General features: G+C 38.3%; 1 long non-coding RNA gene and 1 pseudogene across 2 annotated transcripts; one reads left to right on the forward strand and one right to left on the reverse strand.

The window, feature by feature from the left end:
- Nucleotides 1-437: 437 nt before the first annotated feature.
- On the reverse strand, nt 438-21,416 carry LOC139704583 (uncharacterized). 2 transcript variants are annotated; one of them, XR_011706458.1, is made up of 7 exons: nt 21,314-21,416; nt 21,069-21,167; nt 19,834-20,002; nt 16,679-16,718; nt 13,370-13,489; nt 12,795-12,902; nt 438-610 (listed from the first exon to the last, which is right to left on the reverse strand). It is a non-coding gene; the product is annotated as an uncharacterized lncRNA (long non-coding RNA). The 2 variants fall into 2 exon arrangements; XR_011706459.1 differs by lacking the exon at nt 16,679-16,718.
- A 2,529-nt stretch (nt 21,417-23,945) lies between these two features.
- LOC114106786 (splicing factor 3B subunit 4 pseudogene) lies at nt 23,946-25,213 on the forward strand (annotated as a pseudogene).
- The last annotated feature ends 1,661 nt before the right edge of the window (nt 25,214-26,874 follow it).

Below are 26,874 nucleotides of genomic sequence, written 5' to 3' on the forward strand. Positions count from 1 at the left end.
AGCTTCCTATCTTTGCCTATCTGCAACTTCACACTGGCTCCCACCATTTACTAAACCATTTAGTTTAGTTTGTATGGTGGTTTCAGAATTGTTAACATGTATACCTCCAGGAACACAGCCCCATCAAGTAGAATTCAGTGCTTATATATAGATTCTTCTCCTTTTATTGTCATGTTCAAAGTTACTATATGGATGCCTTTCCCCCATTCCAATGAGTGAGATTGTTTTATGCTTTTGTAACTGTTAGGTTATTTGATCCCATTTTGAATTCCTTGTTGGCATTGGTGGACCTAAATGGCTTCTGTTTTATTTTGTTTTTTAATGGGTGTAGACTGAGGTTCACCTTTTGCTCTTCTGTGAGAGTATCAGGACCAAAACAGAGTTTGTTCTTCATTCTTTTTTTTTATTGGTTGTTCAAAACATTACAAAGCTCTTGACATATCATATTTCATACATTAGATTCAAGTGGGTTATGAACTCCCATTTTTACCCCGTATACAGATTGCAGAATCTTCTTCATTCTTAATCTCTGGGTGACAAGACACATGGAGCAGTCCCCATCAGTGGACATAAAAGGTGAGCAAGACACAAACATTGTGGTTTAAGCCTCCTGAAATGTGAAGATCATTTGTTACCTTAGCAACATTGACTTAAGCAACTCTATTTGCATATAAAATGGTCAGTGATTGAGAATAGTTCATGAACCCCAAAAATAGAATTCTAAATAAATCTGCATTCAACTGAACTGCACTGTCATTGATAAGAGATGTGTAGAAAGTCAGTGATTCGAATTAAAGATCATGTGTGTGACTTTCAATTTAATTCACCTTAGAATAATGACATTTCCTTACCACTCCTTGAAAAGATCTGTTATGCATTTATGTACTTACTTATTTACTTACTAATTCCCTATACTTTGTAAAAAAAAAAAAAAAAAAAAAAAAAAAAGAAATGAGGTTTCAAGGCTGGGATAGAGCTCAGTGGCAGAGTACTGGCTAATATGTTTAAGTCCCTGGATTCAATCTCCAGTACCAGGGGAAATAATTAAGTTCAATTAAATTGGTTTTATTTAGTAGTTTTTCACAGACAATACAGAATGAAGCACAAAACATTTTCTCATTTTAAGACCCTTAGGTACTTTTTTTTTCCTTTGGTACTGGGTATTAAGCCCATGGGTGCTTACCCACTGAGTCACATCCGCAACTTTTTCTAGTTTTTATTTTGAGACAGGGTCATGCTAAGTTGCTTAGGGCCTCACTAAATTGCTCAGCCTGGCTTTGAACTTGCTTATTATCCTCTTGTTTCAGCCTCCCAAACTGCTGGGATTACAAGCATGCACCACCGAAGGGGACTTTAGGTACTTCTTAAATTATCAATGTTCATGTGCAAATTGGCTTTCCACAAATTGGCTATTGGTGAGTTTTTTTCATACGCTAACTTAAATTTCAGTGAATTGATATCTTTCCCAGTTTTAGCTACCCTAGGGCTTACATTATAGATTGAGGAAAGTCTGAGTTTAGCCCAGGGATTTTAAATCGCAAGAAATGTCTGATGTGTCTAATTGTCTATTTTTATTCATATTATCTTTAGAAGTATTTTCAAGAGAAACCAGCCTGCATTCCCAAAGAAAGTTGAGAATGATAAAAAAATGAAAATGTGAATTTTCTCTGAGTGGCTACACTAAAATAATTTTCCCAGACTAAGTCATCCAAATTTTTGCGTCAAGGACCTGATCAATACGATTGCACTGCAATGCTTCCCCCAGCATGAACTGAACAAGGTGATAAGGAACTAAAAGAGGTCAAGGACCACAGGTGAGAAGTAGAAATAAGTCATGCTAGACCATCCTCATTAGCCCCACAAGGTCACCGATGTGAGAAATGCTGTCAGCTAGGTTGAAGTCTTTGGGATACTGTTGGAATCCAGAGGCAGTATCTAATATTTCTATCAAGAGTATTTCCTAATGATGCTCTGACTTCACTCCAGACCCCAGGGGATGAGAAACTTGAGATGTGGTTGAAGTTGTTATAAACAATGTCTTTTGTAGGTTACTATGAATTCTAGATTACTATCTGATAACTGCACACTTCCTAGAATTCATAGGCCAGCAGTCCCGAATGAGCCCACATTGAATCTCAGAGGAAGATGACTTGAGAGAAACATGAGGTTCTCTCTCATTGATGTTAAGGCCCTCACATCTCTTTGTTGTGCAGTGACAGACTCAGAGACATGGTATTAAGAAGAGGTCTTAGAAAGGCAAGATTCAGCCAAAACATTTGAAAATCTTACAAAGGCAGGGAGGGCTGCCATTTTCTTGGACAATCTGTAGAGCTATGGAAGACAGGTCACTCATTACACCTGTGGCCAGTCACAACATCATGAGCCATTAGATGAACATTAGACTCCACTACCCTTGAGAGCCTGTCTAGGAATGGATTGTATTTCTTCTCAGGAAGGTTCTTAGGTGCTTAATTTAAATATTCAAAACATTTTGAGAATTGAACCTCAATCTAGATGATTGCATGGGCAATTCAGGATGACTAGTGGGGGAAAAATATTCCCAGGATATCTGAGCATCTAGATATTGCTTTTTTTGATGTTATCACTTATGGGTTTATGCTCAGTGGCTATGCACTGCAGGAAAGATTTAGATTAAGAACAGTCAGAAGCCACAAATTACAATGTATTTGGCCCATTGATATTGTCTTAAAAAAGAAAAATAAATGTAAGGACATACATGAGTATTCTGAAACCTCCAAGAATGATATATTTGATTTTGTTCTTGGAGATTGCAAAGATAAAATTCTCAGAATAAAAATCTACATTGGGGTTATTTTCACTTTGCTGATGCAATAGACACAGCTTTTGTCTACCCATGTGATGATCTAACAGTGAGATGGCTCATTAATCGAGGTCACTAGTCACATTTTCTGTGAATTTTATCTCCATAAATCACTGAGCTAGTGTTTCCTAAACTGTAAAATGAGGCCAAATCTTACTAGTGATTTCACAAGTCTTTAGAGAGAGACTGGAAAAAAGGAACCCATGATGTATAAAGTCAAACATGTTTCTGTAACAACCTGGATCAATTTCTAAACAGGAGAGGAACAGTAAGGTAATGGGCTACCTGGGAGAAAGAGGCAGGCAAGACTGACTCGCAATGACTTAGAGATGGGAATGAGCTCAGTCCAATCACATAATACTCCCTATTGTGCTCTGGCTTAGTTGAAAGTCAAATTCAGGAAGCACATTCCATTAGACTAAATAAAGCTTCGATCATGTGTAAAACGTCCAACTTGAATAGGCAGCTATCCTATCACTCATCAGACTAGATGCATTCAATGGGTATCATTTCTTCCTCATATTCCTATGTGTTTATTGTTTTGTTTTTAGTATAGGAATTTGGACATCTTATTAAGCTTATTATTTTCTGTTATGCCTAGGCTTACGTAAACACAATTCTACAGGGTGTACATGCAAATATGTTTCCTTTAGATTGTTAAAAGAATGGGACAATCTGATTCAACTTAACTATGAGATTAGAAGAAAGGAAAAGTGAAAAAAAAATCATTAAGAGCCCAGCCAATGTGATGTAACTTGCATAAGAAGGTGGAAATTATAAATTGTGAATTTCTCCACTCTAGAGGTTCTAATTTGGTAGACTCAAGATGAAAATGATGGGGAAACTGTGTTTTCAGGAAGGTTCATAATTTTTTTTTATTTTAGTATTGGTAAGCATTGTGTTGGTTCTTGGTAAACTAACTTGCCCTTAAATTGCTTAGAGCAAAAGGAAAAAAAGATGAAAAGTGGATTTTCCTTACTCTATTAAAGGCAATTATCTGAAAAAAATGAATGTTAAAAATTGTCCCTGCAAACTTTTAATATGAAGATTGAGCAGCATTTACCAGAGCTGTTGAACTGCACAGCTTTTGTAAATTATATGATCTGTGTCTTAGCTGGCTGCTGACCAGAGCTTCAGTCCTAAGCAAGTGTTCATTCATGACTGAAGTCAACTAAGCGTAATTCTCTATACTCTGGCAGATTTTGCAAGGTAATGATATGCCACATACAAAACACCAAAATCAAACAACAAACTGGAGAATACACCCCAAAGTGATAACTTAGCCCCAGAATAATTGGGAATGGGGGGTTAGCTTCTTTAGTTCTTTTAGGGGTAATAGTCAGATCAAAAGTGCTCATTTTCAAACTCTTTAGAAGTCCCCCAGTTGGAGACCCAGAAGTAGGACCTGAGGTAAAGATTAAAGAGCAAAGTCTTTGGGAGGTGATTTTAAGAAATACTGGTAGAGGAGCAGCAAGCAGTGAGACTGGCAAAAGACAAACAGCACTTTACCAAGCAAGTTACTGTGGACAACTGGGGCTCATTCCAAAAGGGAAACTATGGAAAACAATGTAGAACATGTCCTTCAGAGTGAGTTTTCCCAAGGGGAGAGGATGCTCATGAGAACTAAAGTGGTAACCAAGTAAGTGGGGAAAAGAGTTGTAGACCATGGAAAACATCAGCTAATAGGGTTTGGAAAAAGTGTCTTTGAAGTCAGCTACTTGGCCTGATATAAAGGACCATGTACAAGAGGTCTGGCTAAGCAAGAACCATATACCTTATCATATTTAAAATGTCTCTTTCATGAAAAAGTCAAACCAGGTTAAGGAGCAGAGAACAATTTCACCAAAAATAGTTTTCAAGTGAGTAGAAATTCTAAAACTGATTGGCACATGACAATGTCCTTCTCACCTGGCATCCATCATTTGTCTTATAAATGCCAGTGGTCTGATATGCCCCCTATTAAGTTATTTGGTTCCAAAAATGTACATAAGAAGTTATGCATTTTTCATTTAAAAGTAAAAAGAAATTTTATTTATTAATAGAAATGTTTCTATGCACTTTCACAAAGTAAATAACGATTGGATATGTAAGGAGGATCAGTATTTTATCCATCAGGAGAAATCTCACATGGCTTCATATGGCCCTTTAGAAAACAACCAAATGTGTTTAACAAAATGCATAGGAATCTAGCATTATTTTAAATTTACACAGTACCTCCCCTAAAAAGTAGGAGTATCCACAGCTACACAAACTACAGCTTTGCAAAGAATGAAATCCATTGCCTTGTTCATGGAGGTCAAACAATTGGAGTGCTGATGGATTTGATGCCCTAAAGCTATGTGAGTGGAATTGTAGACTTTCTTTTTTTTTTTTTAATTAGAGATTTGCAATCTCATCAGATGGAGACAGCATAGAAAATAGCATTCGAGAAATAGATTTTCTTAAATTTCTGATGAGTTCTGAAATTCAGAAGACTTCCTCTTGTGTGCTCTATAGAAATTATCTGGCTACCTTTAAGTTTGAGGCAAACAGATACATATACAAGGTATAATTGCACAGTGGATTAATTTTGCCTCTTAATTCAATTTTTTTCACTTCCACTTTTTTTCCCCCTCTAGCAGTATTTAAAGATTGTAGAGTTTCCTGGCTATAATCATTCCTGGGAATGCTTTCCAAAGTAACTTAGCTTAAAGCTACCAGTTTAGCAATGGGACAATTAACATCAAAATATCTTCTAAACAGAGTGTCAATTTCTTGAAGTTATCATATGTCTTGGTCTCTATTATACCTAAGGGATTCTTTGCTGTCATCGAAAACTATTGTTAAAAACATATTTTCTAACAGAAAAAAAGAATCCTACCATCAATGTGGTAATTTGAATATGGGTATATGTAATTTTGCAACTCAGATTTTACTCTACTGATTTGGGTAATTTTTCTTCTTTTTTTATTTGTGAGACTAAAAGCTAAATCTAGCACCTGTGAAATCCTGAAAATCACCACTATCAAAACCTTTATGTCTCTTAATGATAAAACCACATTAAAATTGTTCGAGTTTAAAAGGGTGAGCTATTAAGCTAAGTGGGGACAGAAAGAGTTGAGAAAGATACTGATTACAAGGTATGATCGAAGAAAATTGTATGTATAGTCCCCACATTTATGTTATATCTTTATGTGTCCCTTTGATGATGGAAGTAGAGAGTGACAGAGAAATACAGAGAGCAAGAAAGGGAAAAGAGAGATAAGAAGGTAAAACCAGAAGATAAATGTTTTAGGAGATGGAAATGCCAAGTACTCCAATTTGATCATTAAGCATTGGATACATGTTTCATATTATCATAGTATACCCCATAAGTGTGCATATTAAAAATAAAAAAAACTAAAATAATAAAAAGGAAGTCAGGAAGTCAAGGAAAGGAAAGAAAGAAGGAAAAAAGAAGAGAGGGAGGAAGTAAGGAAGGACAGACAGGAACCCTTTAAGGGTTGATAGACATAATGAAAGTCTCTTGGTCTTAGCTCCCTCATCTATAAAATGCTGGTGTTAAGGAAGAATGGTCTCTAAGGACTCAAATAATTCCAAAATGTTCTACTTCTCTGCTTATAAAGGGAGAATCTGACTGTAGCCACCAGCCAGCCAATGAAACATTTCAGAATGACTAGCTCTCATATCTTTGGATTAAAATAGCTCCTTCCTTGTAAAATGATTTGTGAGAACATAGTGTCTCTTAGTTTTTGTGCATTTTTTTCTACACAAAGATCAACTTACCAGGCCAAACTTCTGAAAGAACTCAAGGAAAATTGCCAAGTGGCAGAAACAGTCTCTAAGTCAACCAGATTTCTCCTTATACCAGGAGCTTTGGGGTCATGATGCCCACTGACGCTCACTGAGTTCAGCAACAATCAGTCTGCAGGTGGTGCTTTCTGGGGAACAGTCTGATAGCTTAATGGATAATCTGGAATTGAAGTGCAGAGGTTTATTTCCCATTGAAATAACAGACACTAACCAGGTATTTTGGTTCTAGAATCAATGCCAGTGCAGATGTAGAGGCATCTCTGCCTTCAGCCTCCACCTCTGATTCAGTATGAGGCACTGGTGCTTTGGACAAGGAGGAGCATTTTCACCTGGAAGTGGCAGAGGCCATTTGGAATAAGACAGATATGTTTCAAGGGATTTCCATCATGCAATATTCTGGAGAACTTGACCCAGAATCTGGGGCACCTCAGCAATTTCCCCCACCCAATAAGTACCTGCAAAATAAAAAGTCCCTTTTGGCATCTCCTTCTAGAGTACTTACTTGTCACAAGGAAAGTGACAGTTCCTGCATGGCCAGAGAGCTACTCTTGAATCAGCTGACCAAAAAATATGTCAGACTCATGGTCTAAATAAAGTTAATACACAGCTCTGACTCTAAAGTTTGGATATAGTAATCACTGTATGTCTAGGGACTTCTAAATCATTAGTCCTAAAAAGGAAGAGAGAGATATAGACTAAGTATATAGCATATTCCTTTTGCTGGTAAGTCACCAAATTCCCAGTCTAATGCTAAAAGCAAGGTGAGCTGGTGTACCCTATTAATACTGCAAAGAGCTCAAGTTAGGAGTCAGCATCTTGTCAAGTGAACCTGTCCTATTAAAGGTGTCTGATGAATGCACATTCCTGATGATGTTTGGTCACCTCTATACTTTCAAATTCCTAAAACCACCAGACCAGTTAATAATATCCACAGGACAATTAAAGGATAAAAATTTTTCAGAATTATACATTTTTATTAGTTCACTGTATAAATAAAACATGGTGCTCATAAATGTGTCAGACATTAAAATTAAAAAAAAAAAACAATGTGTATTCATAGTCTCCTCTCAGTCCCATATATCTGATTTGATTTGAAGTCAAATAAAAAAGAAACTAATTTGAACTACAGAAGTTGAATATTTTAAAAGTATTATTTGTAGACAGATACATTTGCTATATTGAGCTGTTCCTGTACGTTTCAGATAGGATTTAATTTGTTCAAATCTGATTTATATGCATGTTTTGCAAAAATATGTAACAAATTTTTTCAGGATCTTAGAAGGAATAAATTATTCTTTTACATTTAAGGTAATTCATAAAAGTAAAGCTCCAATGAATTGCAAATTCAAAAAAATAAAATTTGTTTCTGGTTCCAGTTGCATCTAGAAAGCAGGGGGTAAAAGTGGGTTACAATTATAGTCTATTGTCTTTATAAGCAAAGTCATTCTTGATATGGATTGAGAGAAACTTCCTTATATTTTGGCTTTCAAATAATGAATCTCTTATTGTCTAACAATGTACAGCATATCTGTTGAAGATCAGACAAGATGAATACAAGATTGAATAAAGCAACAGCTTGGGCAGAGATGCCTCAAGAAGAAGCCTGATGTCCACAGCATCTCATCAAAGGCAGAGAGCATGCTTAGGCAGGAAAAGGCATTCCATTTGGAATATTCTGGAGTACTGGAATCTTTGCATTTCTTATGCTCATTGGAGATTCTCCTCACCCCAAAGAAGGATGAGAACAAACAGTAATCTTGTTTTAGAAACGTTTCTAGGAGGAGCAGTAATAGAAAAGAAATCATAAGTGTCATTTGGTCATGTGTGTTTCAATTAGAATTAGCTAAATAAAGCTCATGAGATGTACAGATTGTGTGTGTATGTGTGTGTGTGTGTGTGTTGTGTGTGTGTGTGTGTGTGTGTGTGTGTGTTTTCCACTGTGGGTGTTTTTCTTTTGTTGTGAGTAACAACCAGTGAGGATTAAACAATGAGAAAGAAGAAATACTAATCCAAAAAGGATATAGTTTAATCAATGCAATGCAAAGAAAACCAGATCAACCTCCAAAGCAACACATTAAGCACATCAAAAGTATTAATAAGAGTTACTCTAGAAGGGAGTGTTTGGGGCTTGACTTTGCTTCTGTACAGTGATACTCATGTTAAAAGAAGCCAAAAGAAAGTCAGAATTATTATATATGAAAGGGAAGGTATAATAACAGACTTAGAGCACTCAGGAGATACAGGTTTTGTGGTTAATTTCAGGAACTAGGAGACTCATAAAAGAAAATATATGCCATATCGCAAAGAAAATGAAATAATGTACCATCTAATCAACAGGGGAAAATGATGGGCACCTTCTTTGTTCAGATACCTTCTCTGGTACACAAACAGTATAACTCTACATCTTGTTCAACCACAAGAAAGGGATCAAAATTGTAATCGGTTGCACCCCATGTATATATCATATGTCAAAAATACACTCTACTGTTATGTATATTTAAAAAATTATATTATCTTCTCAGTTACTTTGAATGACCATCCTATAGAAAATTTTCACTCATCCACCTACAGCCCTTGTCCCTTTTGTCCTACCCTGTTTTTACCCATAATACAACACTTCCTAATATACCATACTAGTTTCTCATTTCATTTATTGAATGACATTATTCCTTTAGCTACAGGGTAAGCCCACTGAAGGCAGACAGCTGCTTGTTCAAAGATGATCCCAAGCATCTAGAACTGTGTCTGGCACATTTCAGGCACTTGAAGGACATTTGTGAATGCACAAAAGGATGGAAAATACAATTTGAAAAATACATTTCACATGCTGAGCTTGAACTGGGAGGTTTTCCATTCTAAAATAGGTGCACTTGATATTGTTACAAAGAGGAAAGGAGCCCCACATTACCACTTGCCTACTCCATAGGATATTGGCAAACATTACAGAAAGCATGTAAAAATCCGTTACATATCATGGAGAACGAATTTCATGAGAATTGTGAGTGTCTGCTGCTGTGAGAACTAGAGGTTGAATTTGGGAATCTGGCTTTATGGAAGATGTTATAAACTACATAGATTCTTATATCCCCCAAATACAGTGAACTTGAGCATCCAACCTATGACACAGGTCCATCAAATTTTTGAAATTTCTTAGTATCATCTACCATCCACAACAATGTTTATCAATTGATGAGGCATAAATGCAGTGGTATTTAGTCTTGAACTATTTTAATTTTAGTCTACTAAGTTATTGCCTTAAGCTCCTTAAATTCCACAAGATAATAGTATAAATATATGTTTCATATTATCATTTACACCACTCTGAGTCATCAGCAACCAACAGATCAATTAATCAAACACATTGCTGCATGTTCCCTATAAGCTAGAAAGGAGGATTTGGATGCATTTAAGATACTTGTCTTCTTGAAGCTCAGGGTAGATGTCATAGAACTATCCATATCACCTCCACATTCATAGTCCTCATATCATTTCGATTTCTTAGTACAAATGCCCACATCTCTCGGCTTGAACACATTCTCTAGTAGGGGAAGTGTGCTTGGCCTCTACATAACAGAAGAGTCAGGGAGTTACAGGGAGTTACTTGCCCCCTCATTAATGATGGACAAGAATTGGATGATAAATGCCCCATTTTATCATCACCTGGGAGGTACAATTACAGATTTTCCTGGAAGACTTCTGTAGAATTAGGCTGTAGCCATTGACAGTGACAACCTTCTTGGGCAATGCACCTAGAGTTGCCTGCTGTCCCTTTGCTCTCACTTCCCCATTCTTCTATCAGTGCTCCCCAGAATCGCATCCATACAATCAAATCCTCAACTCAGGGTCTGCTTCTACAGAATCCCAACCTATGACAAACTCAGTCTATTTGTGAAGATAAGACAATTAATCTCTCATTAAATAATAGTCTCTGTGATGAGGGATACTTGTCACAAAAGAGAAAGGCTGCAGATGACAGATATGCTTCACATTTCAGAAAGGAATGGGGATATTTTGCTAAATCTAAGTGATACCATAGATTTTCAGTTAGATATGAGAAAGGAGAGATGTTTGGGTTTCAGGAAAAGAATACAAAGTATTTGTGGAATTAAGGGAGAAGCAGGCTTTTTTGCAGAAGAAGTTTGAAGAAAATTGACCAAATACCTATTAGTAAGCAAAAGGTACAACCATAAATTGTTGCCTGTTATTTATTTATTTATTCATTCATTTATGTGTTTATTTGGTACCAGGAGCCACATCCCCAGCCTTTTTTTGTATTTTATTTAGAGACAGGGTCTCACTGAGTTGCTTAGCAACTCGCTAAGTTACTAAGGCTGGCTTTGAACTCACGATCCTCCCGCCTCAACCTCCCCAGCTGCTGGGATTACTGACACATTTCACCATGCCCAGCTGCCTGTTATTTTTTGAATGGTCAACCAAATGTTTAGAGTTTTAAAAAAAAAAATGATCCCTCTACTCCCATCCCCTATGGTAAAATTTCTGGGAATCACAACTTGTGTGTAATAGCTGTTATTGTCCCCACCTGAGTCCCCTTCACTAGCCAGTGTATCCACCCCTCTCACCCTCTTTCCTAGCTCCTGTTGGCCACTAATTCCTCTCAGTTCCCTGTTTCTCTGTAGAAGTGCTGATGGTTGAATGGGAGTTTCCTTCCTAGGAGATTGCTCATGGGCATTCTGCAACTGACCACTAACTGACATAAATGACAAAGGGTTACAAAGTGCTGGGCCTCCACACCTCTGGGTGGTACAATTTATATTTCAAGAGTTTCCATAGGATCAGGCAAAATGATATACTTGTTTAGCATATTCCATTGCCTTTTTAAATTATCTCATTCCGATGCCCTTTCTCAGGAAAATATATCCTTGATAAACCATGTGCACCCAAATCTTTGTCTCAGGCTCTGCTTCCAAGACCCACCATGTTTAACGTGGACTATCTTCATATGCCCATTACAACTTGCTCAGGACTTCTCAGACCGCGATAGATTCTCTGGAAAATGTGAAAGGGGCTTCCCACTCTTCCCCGCTTCCCCCACCCATCTGCAGATTTTGTGAGGATCTTCTATTAATTTGAGCCTAATGCACTGCATAAAGCAGCTCTATCCATGTAAGGGCCAGAAGGCCACTAATTAATAACGTGGACGTGACCTCTGGCAGAAACGAAACTCCAATAATAGCAGCACAAAGACATGGGAATTGCCCTTTGGGCCAAACTACCCCACCCACATGCAATGGAAATAATGAGCAGGTGACTTTCTAAGAGGCCTAAAAATGGATCCTTCAGGAAGGCTTGGGAAGAAAAGAACCATAAAACTGTTTATGTACCAAATCTCACGATCAATTACAGGGACTAATGTCTGGGAGGCCCTTGCTTCAGGTTGTCTGCATCCTCATTTAAACTCAAAACAAATCAGAATTAAACACAGTCCCACCATGCCTAATATTCCCCAGATGACTTCACATGCGACTATTAGCAGAACATGGTGTTTTTCTTTCTTCCCTGCTTTTTATTTTTTTTTCTTTTATAAGGGCATTCTTTTTCAAACTCATTGTGACATTGGAGTGCCTATTGCCACTATGTAGTATAACTCTCCTTCTGTCATTGTGTGTTTGGTCTTCAATGAAAAAAAAAATCATGTGTTTCAACATTAGTATAGACTCACTTAAGCCAGAAGTGTGTCCGTAGCTCAGGTATGTATGAATGATTTCTTGATACATTTCTAACCTAAGAAGCAATGATTTGGCCCCTGGAGGGCTGGAGTATACTCGGGACCTCAGACAACCAGCAATAAACCTATTTTATTGAGATGCTCAAGATCAGCGTGCTATACCTCATGACCCAGCAATTCTTCTCTGAGGAATACACCCAACAGAAATGCAAATATAGGTCAATAAAAGACATGTACCAGAATGTTCATAGCAGCATTACTTGTAGAACCCCAAACTGGAAACTATTCAAATACTCATCAACATTAAGTTGTTCTATACACATACAATGGATTACTGTACAGAGCTAAGAATGAACAATGTCCACTACATATTACCATATGAATGAATTTCAAAACATAATGTTGATAGAAAGAAGACAGACACAAGCAGGCAAACATTAGTCTATAGCATTACAAGTGTGGATAGTGGCTTACCTTTGATGTGATGAGAAATGGTGATTGAAGTAAGTCTGTCTGGGCCATACCCAAAGCACTGTAATATTTTGTTTATTGATTTGAGTTCTGGTTACATGGATGTGTTCACTTTGGGGAAAAAAAAAACAATCATCAAACTGTAGGTAAATAATTTGTGCCCCTCTACATGTTATTATTAAGAACTAAATAAAAAGAATAACTTACTCGATTGAATGGAATGATCCATTATTGGGGGTCATTTGAATTTAATTTCCTTCCATGAATGTTGATCATTAAATGCCAAGTGGTTAAACTAAACACAGGGTATTAACAGGAAGACTCTTTCAGACTACATTGCAACATGATGGTGAACCAATACAGGTTACCTTGATTCATGAAATTCAGGGAGAATACAACAGCACCATTTTTGTATTGATCCCTACCCCACTCTCAGGGAGAATATTAACCTCATTAGTTATTTTAGAATTATTAAGAAATTCTATAGATTATATTTTTAAATCATAAAATTTTAAATTGGAAGTGAACTTGTCGAGTAATTTATACAGCCTATGCATTTCACAGATAAGAAAACTGACCTCAAAATTTTAAATAATTGGCCCAAGGTCACAAGTGTGGTTAGCAGCAGCTCTGGGAGGAGGTCCAAGGTCTTGATCCCTTCTTTCTAGACCACACAGCCTTCTTGTTTTCCAGACCTTCTGAGAAAGTCCATGAATACATTGGTCTGTTAGAGAACTTTTAAAGATCAACTCATGTACTCCCTGTTGGTCCAACATATAGGATGTGAACTGGCTCAAATCCTCCCACTTCAGTCTGTCAACAATCAACAAGTAGATTGCTGGCATTTCTGCTTCAACTTAATGGTTGATTTTAATTAACGTATTGTTTCTGTGCTCACTAAAATCCTGTAGCTCACACGAACAGACTTAAAAACCAAGAAATATTCTCAGGAACTAAGACAATTGAGGCCCTCAGGGTCACTTTTTCAAAGGCAATAACCTCTTGAGGGAATCAAAGTCCTTGGGACAAACCTCTCCTAATTGTCTTGTTTGCTATGGAGATTCCCAGCCCTGACTTCTTTTCAATGCTATTGTGGAGGGTTTTAAGAGAAACGATGTTGTACCTCCACTCCAGACTTCCCAAGTCAGATTCCCTAGGCCTAGATTCTGGGAATCTGGATGCTTTAAAATCTCATGGGTGATTCTGAGATAGACTTGGTTGGAAAAGGCTGGTCCACTGTACCTCTGTGGCATGACTTTCTCCATTCTCTCCGTAATCACTCATATATATAAATATAAAACAGTATCTGGCAAATGTTTATCTCTCAAATACTCCAAACCTCAGTGTTTATTCTTTTCCAAAAATTTCATTGATTGCATACGTAGGTTGGTATATTGCCCACTTGAATGTCTACTACATCCAGCAAATAAACAATTACTTTTGTGTTCATGCGTGCTTTGTATTTATAAGGCAACTAGGAAACTCAGGGATGCTATGGTTTGCATATGAGGTGTCCCCCAATTAGTTATGTGACAGACAATGCAGGAATGTTCAGAGGTGAAATTATCAGATTATGAAAGCAATAACCTAATTAGTGGATTAATCTATTTGATGGATTAATACTCTGAAAGGACTCCAGTACTAGGTGGTAACTGTAGTCAGGTAGGGCATGGCTGGAAGAAGTAGATCACTGGTGAGACATGCTTTTATGGCTTATACTTTGTCCCTGGACCTCTCTGTCTCTCTGTCTCTGTCCCTGTCTCCTCTCTCTGCTTGCTGTTCACCGTGAACTGAGCTGCTTTCCTCTGTCACACCCCTCTGCCAGGATGTTCTGCCTCACTACCTCAGACCCAGAACAATGGAGCCCACGAGCATGAACTGAACTCAAAATAACCTTTTGATCTCAAATAACCTTTTTTCTCCTCTAAGTTGTTCTTGTCAAATACTTTTGTCACAGCAATGAAAGACTGAATAACAAAGGGGATAACAGTAGCATTGATGAAGATCATACATACATTAGAAGGAAAGAAAATCCAAACAAGACATGAGAAGAGTCTTTGGAAACAATGCCAGAGGAGGCTGGAAGGCTCAGGAAAAGTTGTTTAGATGGAATAAAAGTGGATTGTCAAAGCAAAACTCATAGCATTTGATTTTCAGTTAAAAAGTAGAGAAAATTCTGCTGTAAGAGTCTGTCTTATATAACTGAATGAGTGTTACTGACCCACCTTGCTATAGAATAATTTGAACACTGTTAACAAGGAAATATAAAGTATCAACTTTAAAAATCAAGATATATTATATCTACCCGGCCATAGTTAAACATAGTTGAGATTTACAAAAATGACCCCAACCTAAATAATTTACATCTAATGGGATTGTAAATGAGTAAATAGAACTAATATGGTGCTGAGATAAAATTCAAGGACAATGACTATGGATATCCTGCCTTAGACAGTTCTAATCATTTGAAGCAACTCCTGAGGTTAAATCCTAAGGGATAAGCAGGAAAAAGAAAGAGAATTCACTTTATGCATAGACCAAGGTACCAAAGCATACAATGAGAAAGGTGCTACTGTGTTTACAGAACTTCACAAGTTCAATATGATATAAACATAGAGCACATGAATGTAGGAAAATCCTGTCTCCTTAGCTCACAAGTTCCTATTCCATTCATCTGTCATCCACACTGGACACACATATATGTGTTATGAGCTCCTATATATTTATACACTCATACAGACAGACAATGGTCCCCAATTTAGGATGTTTTGCCTTATCATCAGCTTTTGTTTGTTTTAACAATACTGGGGACTGAAACTGGAAACACTCTACCAAAGAGCTACATTACTAAGTCTTTTTAAAAAATATTTTGTGTTGAGACAGAGTCTCACTAAGTTGCTAGGGTGGACTTCAAACTTGAATCCTTCTGCCTCAGCCTCTTGAGAAGCTGAGATTTCAAGCATGTGCCTCCATTTCAGGAAAGATAAATTATAGGTGTGCACACTGCACCCCATGCCTTATGATTATTTTATTTTACTTTACTATGGTGCAAAAGCTATATATATGCATCCCATACAAACCTGACTTCAGATTTGAATTTTGATTTTTTTCCAACTCTAGCAATATGCAATGCAATACTGTTACAATAATGGACTGCAACAACACACTGCAGCTTCCAGTCAGTCACATTATCATGAGAGTAAGCAACTGATACTCCACAGTGCACTATATTGATGAGTTACACATTCAAGAGTGAGCATATTCAATGCATTTTATATTCTCAGTTTATGATGGGGTTCATCAAGACATAAATCCATTGTGAGTCAAGGAACACTTGTATATCTATCCCATGGTCTAGGGAAGGTTCTCAGATATACATCTGATTAAATAAATTTCTTCTAGTTTTATCATATTAAATTGAGGAAACTGAAGTCCAGAGAGACAAAATGGAAAATCTAAGATCACATACTATTTAGTGGTGGAATTAGATATTGAAACAAGATTTTGGGAGCTACTGTTTGTCTGCTTTGTCAAGACAGACCACATACAGGGTCCTGAATTGTGGGAATCTTTCCAGCTTCCTTTGAATACATCCAAAGAATGTTGGGAATGGAAAATTGATTTGAATCCTGATTTCCTAAAGTAGGTTGTGGCTGCTGGCATTATGAATTCACCATAGAGAATGACTCTGAACCGATGACTCAGTGATTCAGAGCCATTATAAAAATAACTGAACCAATCTTTAAAAGTTGGACACGTACATTAGTAGGTAAATAAGTGATGCATTAATAAAATTACAACTTTAAATTTTTATGGACATTTTTTTATGCCTGAGTAAATAGGCAATTTACTGAGACTGTAATGGGAAAAAATGGATCTTGACACACCTTTAGAGTGGTGAATTATTACACATTGGATTCCAAGGACCTACCAAAGACAGAAAAGGAAAAGAATTAGAAATCTTGTGTAAATATCATCATAGAGCTCTGAAGACAGAATCAACGGTGTCCTATCCACCCTCAAACAGTAACACTCAGACATGAATCGAATATTTCTCTCAGATCCATGGTGTTACAGAAAATACTTTTCAACCAATACTGTCTATAAAAAGAGAAAAGCTGCCAATAATTTCAATTGTTGCTTACAATTTTCAGTGTTGCTGCTCATTTTCTTTTTCTTTCAATTTTGAATTTAGTATGCACTGCTCTATTATTTACAACAAATTTCCCCCACCCCCCAAATTTCCAATGCGTTTTTTACTAAAACCATCCATCACACACAGTCATTTGCCTGGGCTTCACCATTAGACCAACCACTGTGGCCAAGGCCTGATTACTAAGAGTCTAAACAATTCATGTGAATCAGCATTTAGTGAGTCCTGGCACCTTTCTCAGCTCTGGGCTTAGACTGTGACAGCAAAAGGTAGATTCTCAATGAATTCTTCAGAGTACAAGAATGAGCAAACACCTGTAATTCATGAATGTAAAGAGATAAAAGAAGTAAAGAGAAGTACAAACTAGGAGCCCACATGCAGTGGGGTGATTAAGGCTGACAAGAGGAGGAGATTTTTGGAAGGGCAGTGTTTATCCAGTTGTTCCTTGCATATTTGGTATGATTTTTAAGGACCGGGCCTTGAATGCTGTATACAGGTGTTTGGAGTTTTTTTCCTTAAGTCATGGGGAGACATTACTGATAAATCAGCAGGATTATTTCTGGGAACAGCTGAGGGCAATTGAGGAAATGAAAATAAGAGGGCAAGAGAAGAGTCAATATGTTCTTTAAGAGATCTGTAGCCTTGCCCAGGCACGGCGGTACATGCCTGTAATCCCTGCAGCTCAGGAGGCTGCAACAGGAGGATTGCAAGTTCAAAGCCAGCCTCAGCAATGGCAAGGTGCTAAGCAACTCAGTGAGACCCTGCCTCCAAATAAAATACAAAATAGGCCTAGGGCTGTGGCTCATTGGTGAAAGGCTCAGAAATGAAAGGGCCACGGAAGTGTACATACAAGATGAGGTTATGGCTGGTGCTGGGACATCTGCAGATACTCTGAAGGGCAACTGATAGGGAAGAGGAACAGCAGTCAGGGAGGCAGTGAGTGAGGGGTGACTCAATGCAGAGTTACAAAAAAGGGGCTTGAGGGGATTGTTTGCATTGGATGGCAGGAAGTTCCAATTTGGGGGATAGAAAGAAGGCAATTTTAGTGTCACAGAAAAGTGATCTATAACTCTGAGTGACCAATTTTATGTATAAAGTAGGAAAGAAGATGCTCCAAATGACATTAAAGTGCTCAGCCTGTTAAATTGCAGAAAGGTGATACCAACTGCATATCAAGTTGAAGGCACGGTACCTGGAAAATATTACCTTGCTGAGGAATGAAACTCTAGAATCTTCTATTCAGAAAATGCACACAAGATGTCCTTGGTGGCTTTGGTGTCCCCTGAGTGCCATACATTTAAGAATAAACAAATAAGTGTTTACCAAGCAATTTCTGATTGAAAAAAATAGGATTTTATATGCTTAAAATGCCAACTCTGAACGTCACAAACCTAGGGAGTAGGATATTTATTATTATTCCTCTTTTTTACAGATGAGGAAACTGAGGCATGTAAAGGTTATTTAACCTGACCAAGGCAAAAATAAGTGTCTAGGTCAATATTAAAACCTGATTGGTGATGTCATAGTCAGTAATCTCAGCACCATGCTGGGTTCCCCTCTTCCACACAAAACTTAGTCCTGCCACAGAATATTCCCAAATTCAAATAGATACCTATTTTTAAAAATATTTATTTTTTAGTTGTAGTTGGACACAGCACCTTTATTTCACTTGTTTATTTTTGTATGTGGTGCTGAGGATCGAACCCAGGGTCTCCCAAGTGCGAGGCGAGCTATCTACCGCTGAGCCACAACCCCAGCCCTAGATACCTATTTTTTATATATGAAAAATTTTGGTGTACAAGATAGTTCAGTCACTGCATCTTTAATATTTTTTGTGGGGGTACTAGGGACTGAATCTAGAGGATCTTTACCACTAAGCTATATCACCAGCCTTTTTTATGTTTTATTTTGACACATGGTCTCACTAAGTTGCTTAGGGTCTCGCTAAGTCACTTGAACTTGTTTGTAATCCTCCTGCCTCAGCCTCTCAAGCTGCTGGGATTATGGGCATGCAACACTGCACCTCACTCAAACCACAGTTATGAATGAAAAAATTATTAAAAGGAAATATTTCTTGGAACTATTAAGATGGCTGCATATACTGGGATGGAATCAATATTGATTCCATCAATATTGGTGCTCATGGGTGGTAGTATTAGCGGAGACAATTCACATCCTCTAATATCTCATAAACTACTCTGAAGAGCCATGTCAGTGAGAGATCCTCTAACCTAAATCCAAGGTATTTTCAAAGGATAGTCTGTATCAGAAAGGAAAAAAGTGAAGAATATGATGAAAGAAAGGCGAAGATAATCATAATTTTGATAATGAATAGACATTGGATCCAGCCTTTCCACATTCAGATCGACCTTCTTTCTCCCTACTTTCCAGGTCTGTGTCCTTGGCAATTCACTCAATCTTCTATGTCATTTTCCCCATGCAAATTGGGGTCAGTTGTAGTATTTGCTTGTAAGTAATGCTGGAGGAAGCAGAATGACATAATTCATGAGGAGCAAGGAGTAAACACCAAAGGACATGACAATAATCCGATCAGTAATCATGACCAACCCATAAAAACTAAATTGAAAATGGCAACTCCTCTTCTGCAAATTGTCTACCAGACTGCTGCATATCTGTCTCTGTCTCCATCTCTCTCAATTGTGGGTTGAAAGATGAAGCCCAGGTTGGCAGGAAAAAGTCTCCTTCCAGTTTTCTTTAAATGAGCTCCAGAGGGCTTTTTTCCTTTGCCACTACTATTTACTCTGGCACTCAAACTTAGCAGCAAGAACTATTAGCAAATACCCCCAAATCACATGGATATCAATAGAATAAAAACCTTCCAAGATTCCATATCCTGCTTATGCCTCCAATCCAGAAACATCCACTGACCTCCTTTTAGCACCGGCTGATGACAATGCAGATATTTCAGGCTGCAGTTCCCAGCTCACTGCAGCCTGTCTGAGTTTGTTTTGCCCCTGGACTATTTTTGCTCACATGGTTGTTCTCAGCCGCAGACATTCAGATGGAAACCAGAGAGATCCAAATACTTGGGAGGAACCTAGAAACAAATGTAGGAAGAAGCATCCAGTCTGACCATGGCGCCCACAAAAGACTCTGTAGACAGAATATGAGGGGCTGGGAATCCATTCCCTGCTACTTGAGAATGTGCCTAAATCTTTCTTAGATATTTCGCTATATCCTACTGGGATGGAAGGGTGAATATTGAGAGCAGTAGATTGGAAAGAGCTTATTAATTTTGTTGTGTGAATGTGTTCTCACACATGCGTGCATGTATGAGTGTGTAACCAAAGATTTTTCTTGGGGGGGCAATAAAAACTAGGTGCCTGTTATTTTGTGCTTAGAGATAAAATACAAATTTGGCCTTATTTATTTTTTTTTAATTAGAAGTCAGGCAAAAACAAACAAACAAAAACCTATAAAGATCTTTGTGTTTAGAAATTTATAGATAAGCCAGGCATGCTGGCACATGCCTGTAATACCAGTGATTTGGGAGGCTGAGGAGGAAGAATCACAAATTCAAGGCCAGCTTCAGCAATTTAGTGAGGCCCTAAGTAATTTATCAAGGTCTTGTCTCAAAAATAAAAAATAAAAAGGGCTGGAGATGTGGCTCAGAGGTGAAGCATCCCTGGATTAAATCCCTTGTGTGTGCGTGTATATATATATATATATATATATATATATATATATATATATATATAAATACTACATGATATATATCATATATATCAGCATAAGTTAAGGTGTCTTTCAATTCAGGAGAAAGAATGCTTTTTAAAAAAGACTCTAAGCACTATATGAATAGTATCTATATTAAGGGGATTAATAAGTACTCCTAACCCCAGTTTGCAAATATCCAAATACCCTGAATGGAAGCAGAACTCTATACTTCTGTAGATCTCAAAAATGTGGGAAGTACATGGTACAGGAGCATCCAAACTTCTATTCTTTACCCAAAGCACTGGGTTCTTTCTTTTCTCCTTCCCACCCATCCCCCTTTGGACCAAAGTCAGCCAGAATTTGGGGATTCATAGTAAGGGAAGGAAGCATGACAGCATGAGGCCACTCTGCAAAGGTCCTCTAATTTGAGCATGAATCAAACTTACCAGCAAGCTTCATTCATCACAGTCCTGGATCATATTAACTCATCAGCTTATTGTCACCTTTGAAGGATTTCCAGCCAGAATCCCTCCAACTCTTGCATCCTAGAGAGAAACAGAGTACACATTGTTACCTGGGTCCCTTTTGTCCTTACTTAATAAGAAAGTTGAGCCACTAGATCTAGGCAAATAGAAATAAAAACACATATATCCCAGATGAAACCAATGAGAAAACTATAAGGAATACCTACTTTCACAAATGTCCAAATCTTTAAACATGTGTCTATTAAATGTATCTTTTAAAACTACCTAGAAAAATGTCGTGCAGCCTGCCAAAATAAAATCAGGTTATAGAACATTTTCACCTTTTCGCCTTCCAACAAATCGCTTGTTTTCCCATCTGAACAATAACCTTATTGTTTGCACGAAAGTACAGTACATGACTAGCCATGTTAGGAAGTGAATGAATTGTTGTGCTGTCAACATGATTTTTTTCCCACATACCTATTATATCTAGGAATTCCTTCCAAAGTTAGAAACTTTGAAGAAAATGCATGCTGAGTTTATCGGTTTTCATTATCCAGAGTTCTAGGGACATTTCCAGGAGGGTTGCTCAGCAGTGTGAAATTATCATCTTCATTTCTACTTGCATAAGTTTCTGAATATATATTGTTGAACCCTTGTCCAAGTCTGGGGAGAATTTTGATCCATCATATTTTGCATGTTGTATGTAAGCTCAGGTCGTAGCCCTCTGTAAGGGTTCATTTTACTTCCTAGTACAGAATTATATGAAGACATCATAAAGGTTTAGGCATGAAATAAGACACCCTTAATCTTTCACTTCCCTTCTCCATCTTAGCACTTCAGAACTCAGGAGTCTACTGGCAAAAAAAGAGGAGTTATCAGACCTCCAGCTATGTCTGATCTGGATGGTCCTCATTTTTTTTTTCTTAACTTGGCAAAAACAAAAATAAATCAAGTACTTCAACTATAAATCAGGGGGAAAAAATGTCTTGTGGATAACACATGAGCTGAGATGATGACTCCACATTCAGCCAAGCATAACACAAACAACAAGGCACTTAGAGCTTCCTATTCTGTTCCTCAGCAGCCACAAAGAGCAAATCAGGCCGATAAACTTGTAGTTGGGTGAAGTCAGTTCCATGCAGCATCTGTATTAGTCAGGTTTTCAACTCTGTGACCAAAATACCCAACAAGACCTACGCAGAGGAGGAAAAGCTTATTTTGGCTCACATGTTCAGAGGTTTAGTCCACGGTTGGCCAGTTCCATCACTCTGGGCTGGAGATGAGGCCAAAGGGACATGTGGCTGGGAAGCAAAAAGAAAAAGGAAGGGGCTACAGAGAATATAAATCCTTCCAGGGAATGCCCCCAGTGACACCTCCTCCAGCCACACCCTACCTGTGTAGGGTTACCACCCAGTCAGTCCACTCAAACTAGGATGGAGTGATTAGGTTAGAACTCTCATGATCTAATCATTGAACCTCTGAATATTCCTGCATTGACAGCTTATCCAAACCATAACAGCCTCATTTCCGGCCTCAGTCAAGGCCATGTCTGCATTAATGAACACCAAAATACTACTCACACTCAAATTAATTTGCTCACAAAACTCTTATCATACAGACCAACCAGTCTTCAGTACATATCCCTCATATTTATCTGCTCTTTATCCTACATTCTTACTTGTCTTTATTTTCTTTAAGTTTCAAAGGGATGATTCAGCATAAAAATTAAAATAAAATGTACCCTTAGGTCCTTGGTATGCTCTCAATTCTAGGGCCAGATCAGATTTGTGTTAAGACCGCCACATACGTGCATAAAAATATGCTGTCTTGGATTCTTGCCGATATCTATACATAAAAAAAAAAATGAGTAATCATTCTTCAATCTGATTATTTTTTTCTCTTGGGTGAGAGATGGGAATACACAGAGGCTAATGCGCTTCTCCACCTCACTCTGTCGTCCCTCCAAGAGGCTAGCCCAAGCATGCTCTCATAGCAGAGGCAGAGGTGTGCCATTGGAAGTGGAAACATGCAAGTGAAGTGGGACTTCAAGCCTCTACATGTGTTTCATCTGCTCACAACTTATTGGCTAATACTAGACTCCTGGGTGCAGTCAGTCAAGGGGCAGGGAAGTAGAATACACTACCTCACGTGTCAAAAGGTTGTTTGGCCATAGGAAGGAGGAAAAGGTGGGGTTAGTGCAATGAATCTGCAACAATTATAGGAATTGTCACAGTTAGGTGATAAGAAAGAGAACCAGAGATAGTTTGTGTCCTAAAGGATACTAGAACTCAGAGCTCTAACCTTAGGGTTTGTACAATTTATTGATGACACTCACTGCCTCTATTTGACTGAAGAGTAATGAAATGATTGGCAAAGTATTTCATGTATTTCTGCATTTTCAAATATAATCATACTATCTAAAATAGCGATTAAGGATCCTATATGTATAAAATATGTTTGAACAACTTTCAAATAAACATGAAAAACTGTATTACCTATCTGATGTTTTAGGAGTTAAGATTTTATGCTATTAGAAAGCATAATGCAGGCCAGGCAAGCAGGGGTGGGGGGATACAGACACATAAATAATGATAGCTGGAGAAGTTTAAAATCTACTTAAAGTGACCATATTTGGCAAATAAAAACATATGATACACAGTTAAATCTGAATTTCATAAACAAAGACTTATTTTTTAGTGTAAGTAAACCCTTTGTCTTTTGTTTTTTGTCTGAATTCAAATTTAACTGGGTATCCTCTATTTTGTCTGGCAATCCTAGCCTACTAAGAGATTTAAGATACATACAGATTATGGCTAACAAAGAATAATATGGAGAGATGGTGGGAGCTCTTTTACCATGACTGCTGGGCCGATATCCGAATGGAACTAGGATGCCACTGTGTACGTGGGGTTAGTGATGAGGTTAGTGAACCACTGCTCTGGGAACTCTTTCTCCAGGCAGGGCCCATGGTCAACACCCACATGCCAAAGGATAGAGTCACTGGCCAGCACCAAGGTTATGGCTTTTTATGAATTCTTGAGTGAGGAAGATGTTGACTATGCCATAAAGATCATGAACATGATCAAACTGTATGGACAGCCAATATGTATAAACAAGGCATCTGCTCACAGCAAAAACCTGGATGTAGGGGCCAACATTTTCACTGGGAACCTGGACTCAGAAATTGATGAGAAGCTGCTTGATGATACTTTTAGCGTCTTTGGAGTCATCTTACAAACACCTAAAATTATGCGGGACCCTGATACAGGCAACTCCAAAGGTAATGCCTTTATTAATTTTGCTTCGTTGGATGCTTCGGATGCAGCAATTGAGACCATGAATGGGCAGTACCTCTGTAGCCGCCCTATCACTGTATCTTACACATTCAAGAAGGACTCAAAGGGCCAGCGTCATGGCTCAGCAGCTGAACAACTTCTGGCAGCCAAGAACCCCCTCTCCCAGGCTGACTGTCCTCATCAGCTGTTCGCAGATGCGCCCCCTCAACCCACTGCCCCCAATCCTGTGGTGTCATCATTGGGATCTGGTCTTCCTCCACCAGGCAAGCCTCCTCCTGGCTCCTTCTCACCTCTGGTGCTGCCTCCTAGAGCCGTCCCACCTGGGATACCTCCAGCTATGCCCCCACCACCTATGCCGCCTGGGGCTGGAGGACATGGCCCTCCATCAGCAGGAACTCCAGGGGCTAGACATTCTGGTCATGGGCATTCTAATCCTCACCCGTTCCCACAAGGTGGGATGCCCCATCCAGGAATGTCTCAGATGCAGCTGGCCCACCATGGCCCTCATGGCTTAGGACACCCACATGCGTGGACCTCCAGGCTCAGGGGGGCAACCACCACCTTGACCACCACCTGGAATGCCTCATCCTGGACCTCCTCCAATGGGCATGCCCCCTGAGGACCTTTGTTTGGATCTCCCAGGGGTCACCCAGATCCTATGACTCCACATGGTATGTGTGGGCCTCCTCCACTGATGCCACCTCATGGATACACTGGTCCTCCACGACCCCCCCCCATGGCTACCACGGGGCCCCTCTCTGCACCCAGACCCATGCCCCAGCCTCCAGTTTTCCCTTGTGGCTCACTTCAGGCCCTCTCCCTCAGTAAATTCTCATTCTTCTTCCTCCTGTTCTATCTTTCCAATATCTTTTAGATTCCTTGGACTAATCAGAGTTGCTGTAGCTCCTTGGGGCGAGGGCACTAATCCCTCTCAGTCCCTCTGCCAATGCCACTTTTTTTTAAAGGAGCTCTTTCTCTCTCTCTTTTTTTTACATTGATCCTAAGTGTTTTTTTCAGATGCCCAGAGAAAATAAAACTTTGATCCTTGAAAAAAAAGAATAATATATACATACATGTATAAATTTAAAATATCAGTGTTGTTCATTCCTAAAGATTTTTTTCCAGAGGATTGCTGTAAGTATTCAGAATAAAAGTATAATTTTATAATAAATAATAAAGTGAATTTTGTATATCAGTTAACATCTCCCCCCAAAAAAAACTTCTTACCAAAATTGTATAAAAAAGAAAGTATAACAAGATTTTTGTTTCACATGTGTATAGGGCAATTAATTCCATGACAGAGTTTGAGTGAATGGGAGTTGAACTTTCCCATGTCAATGCAGTCACTAAACTTTCAGGGTTGTCATATGACTTTGATGGACTAAAAAGTGAAAACAAAGAGTAGGAACTCTGGATTCCACACACCACTGTGGAAAAGGCTGTCCCATGAAGATCTGATGCTATGGTCTAAATATGAGATAATCTTCAAAAACTCATGTGTGAAACAATGAAAGAATGTTCATAGGTGAAATGATTAGATTGAGAGTTGTAACCTAATCAGTGGATTAATCCACTGATATAGATCCTTTGGGTGCTAACCATAGGTAGGTTGGATATAACTGGAACTAGGTCACAGATGGTGTGCCTTTGGGGTATAAGTTTTGTCTCTAGTGAGCGGTTTGCTCTATGCTTCCTGGTTGCCATGTCCTGAGCTGCTGTCCTTCCCCACACCTTTCCACCATGATGTTATGCCTCAATTCAGGGCCAGAGCTATAGTCAGCTGACTGTGAACTGAATCTCTGAAACTATGAGCTTAAATAAAATTTTCCTCCTCTAAGTTGTTCTTGTCAAGTATTTTGGTCATAGTGACACAAAAGCTAACTAAAACATCTAGTAAACAGGTATAGATTTAGTGGATCATTTCTTCTAAATGTCTTTCTGAGAGTTCCAACTGGTGAGGAGATGATTACCAGTGGACTCAATTTTATACACCCCCTTTTTAGAAAACCCACCCGCAATGTCTAGGACACCCATATCAGAGCTTGACATATGAAGGCAAGAGATGAACAGTTAACTGGAAGAATTCAAAATTGTAAGTACAGTTAATAAATAAGGTAAAAGTTAAAATGAAGAATAAAATAGACATCAAAGATTTGTGGTGATCTGGACTAGTAGACAAGGTGAAGAGTTAATATGTGTGTGGTTCTATCAACAGCTGTCAGTGGGGAGGAATTTTAGAAAAAAACACTACTAACAAAAAAACTTTCCTTCTAAATCTGGACAACTTATCTGTTAAAGCTGGTTCCCATTAAATGTTTGTTAATTCAATTTATAAGAGCCCCAGCCCAGTGGCTGCTGTCTGCCGCACACAATAGGGGCAGTATGTGTACAGACTGGCACTCTGCCAGTATATAGTGTCATACAGACTGGTATCTTGTATGTAAACATTGTTTGAATCTCTAATAATCAAAAATTAAAAAAAAATCTTT

Source organism: Marmota flaviventris, chromosome 2, assembly GCF_047511675.1.
Source record: "Marmota flaviventris isolate mMarFla1 chromosome 2, mMarFla1.hap1, whole genome shotgun sequence".
Taxonomy (NCBI): domain Eukaryota; kingdom Metazoa; phylum Chordata; class Mammalia; order Rodentia; family Sciuridae; genus Marmota; species Marmota flaviventris.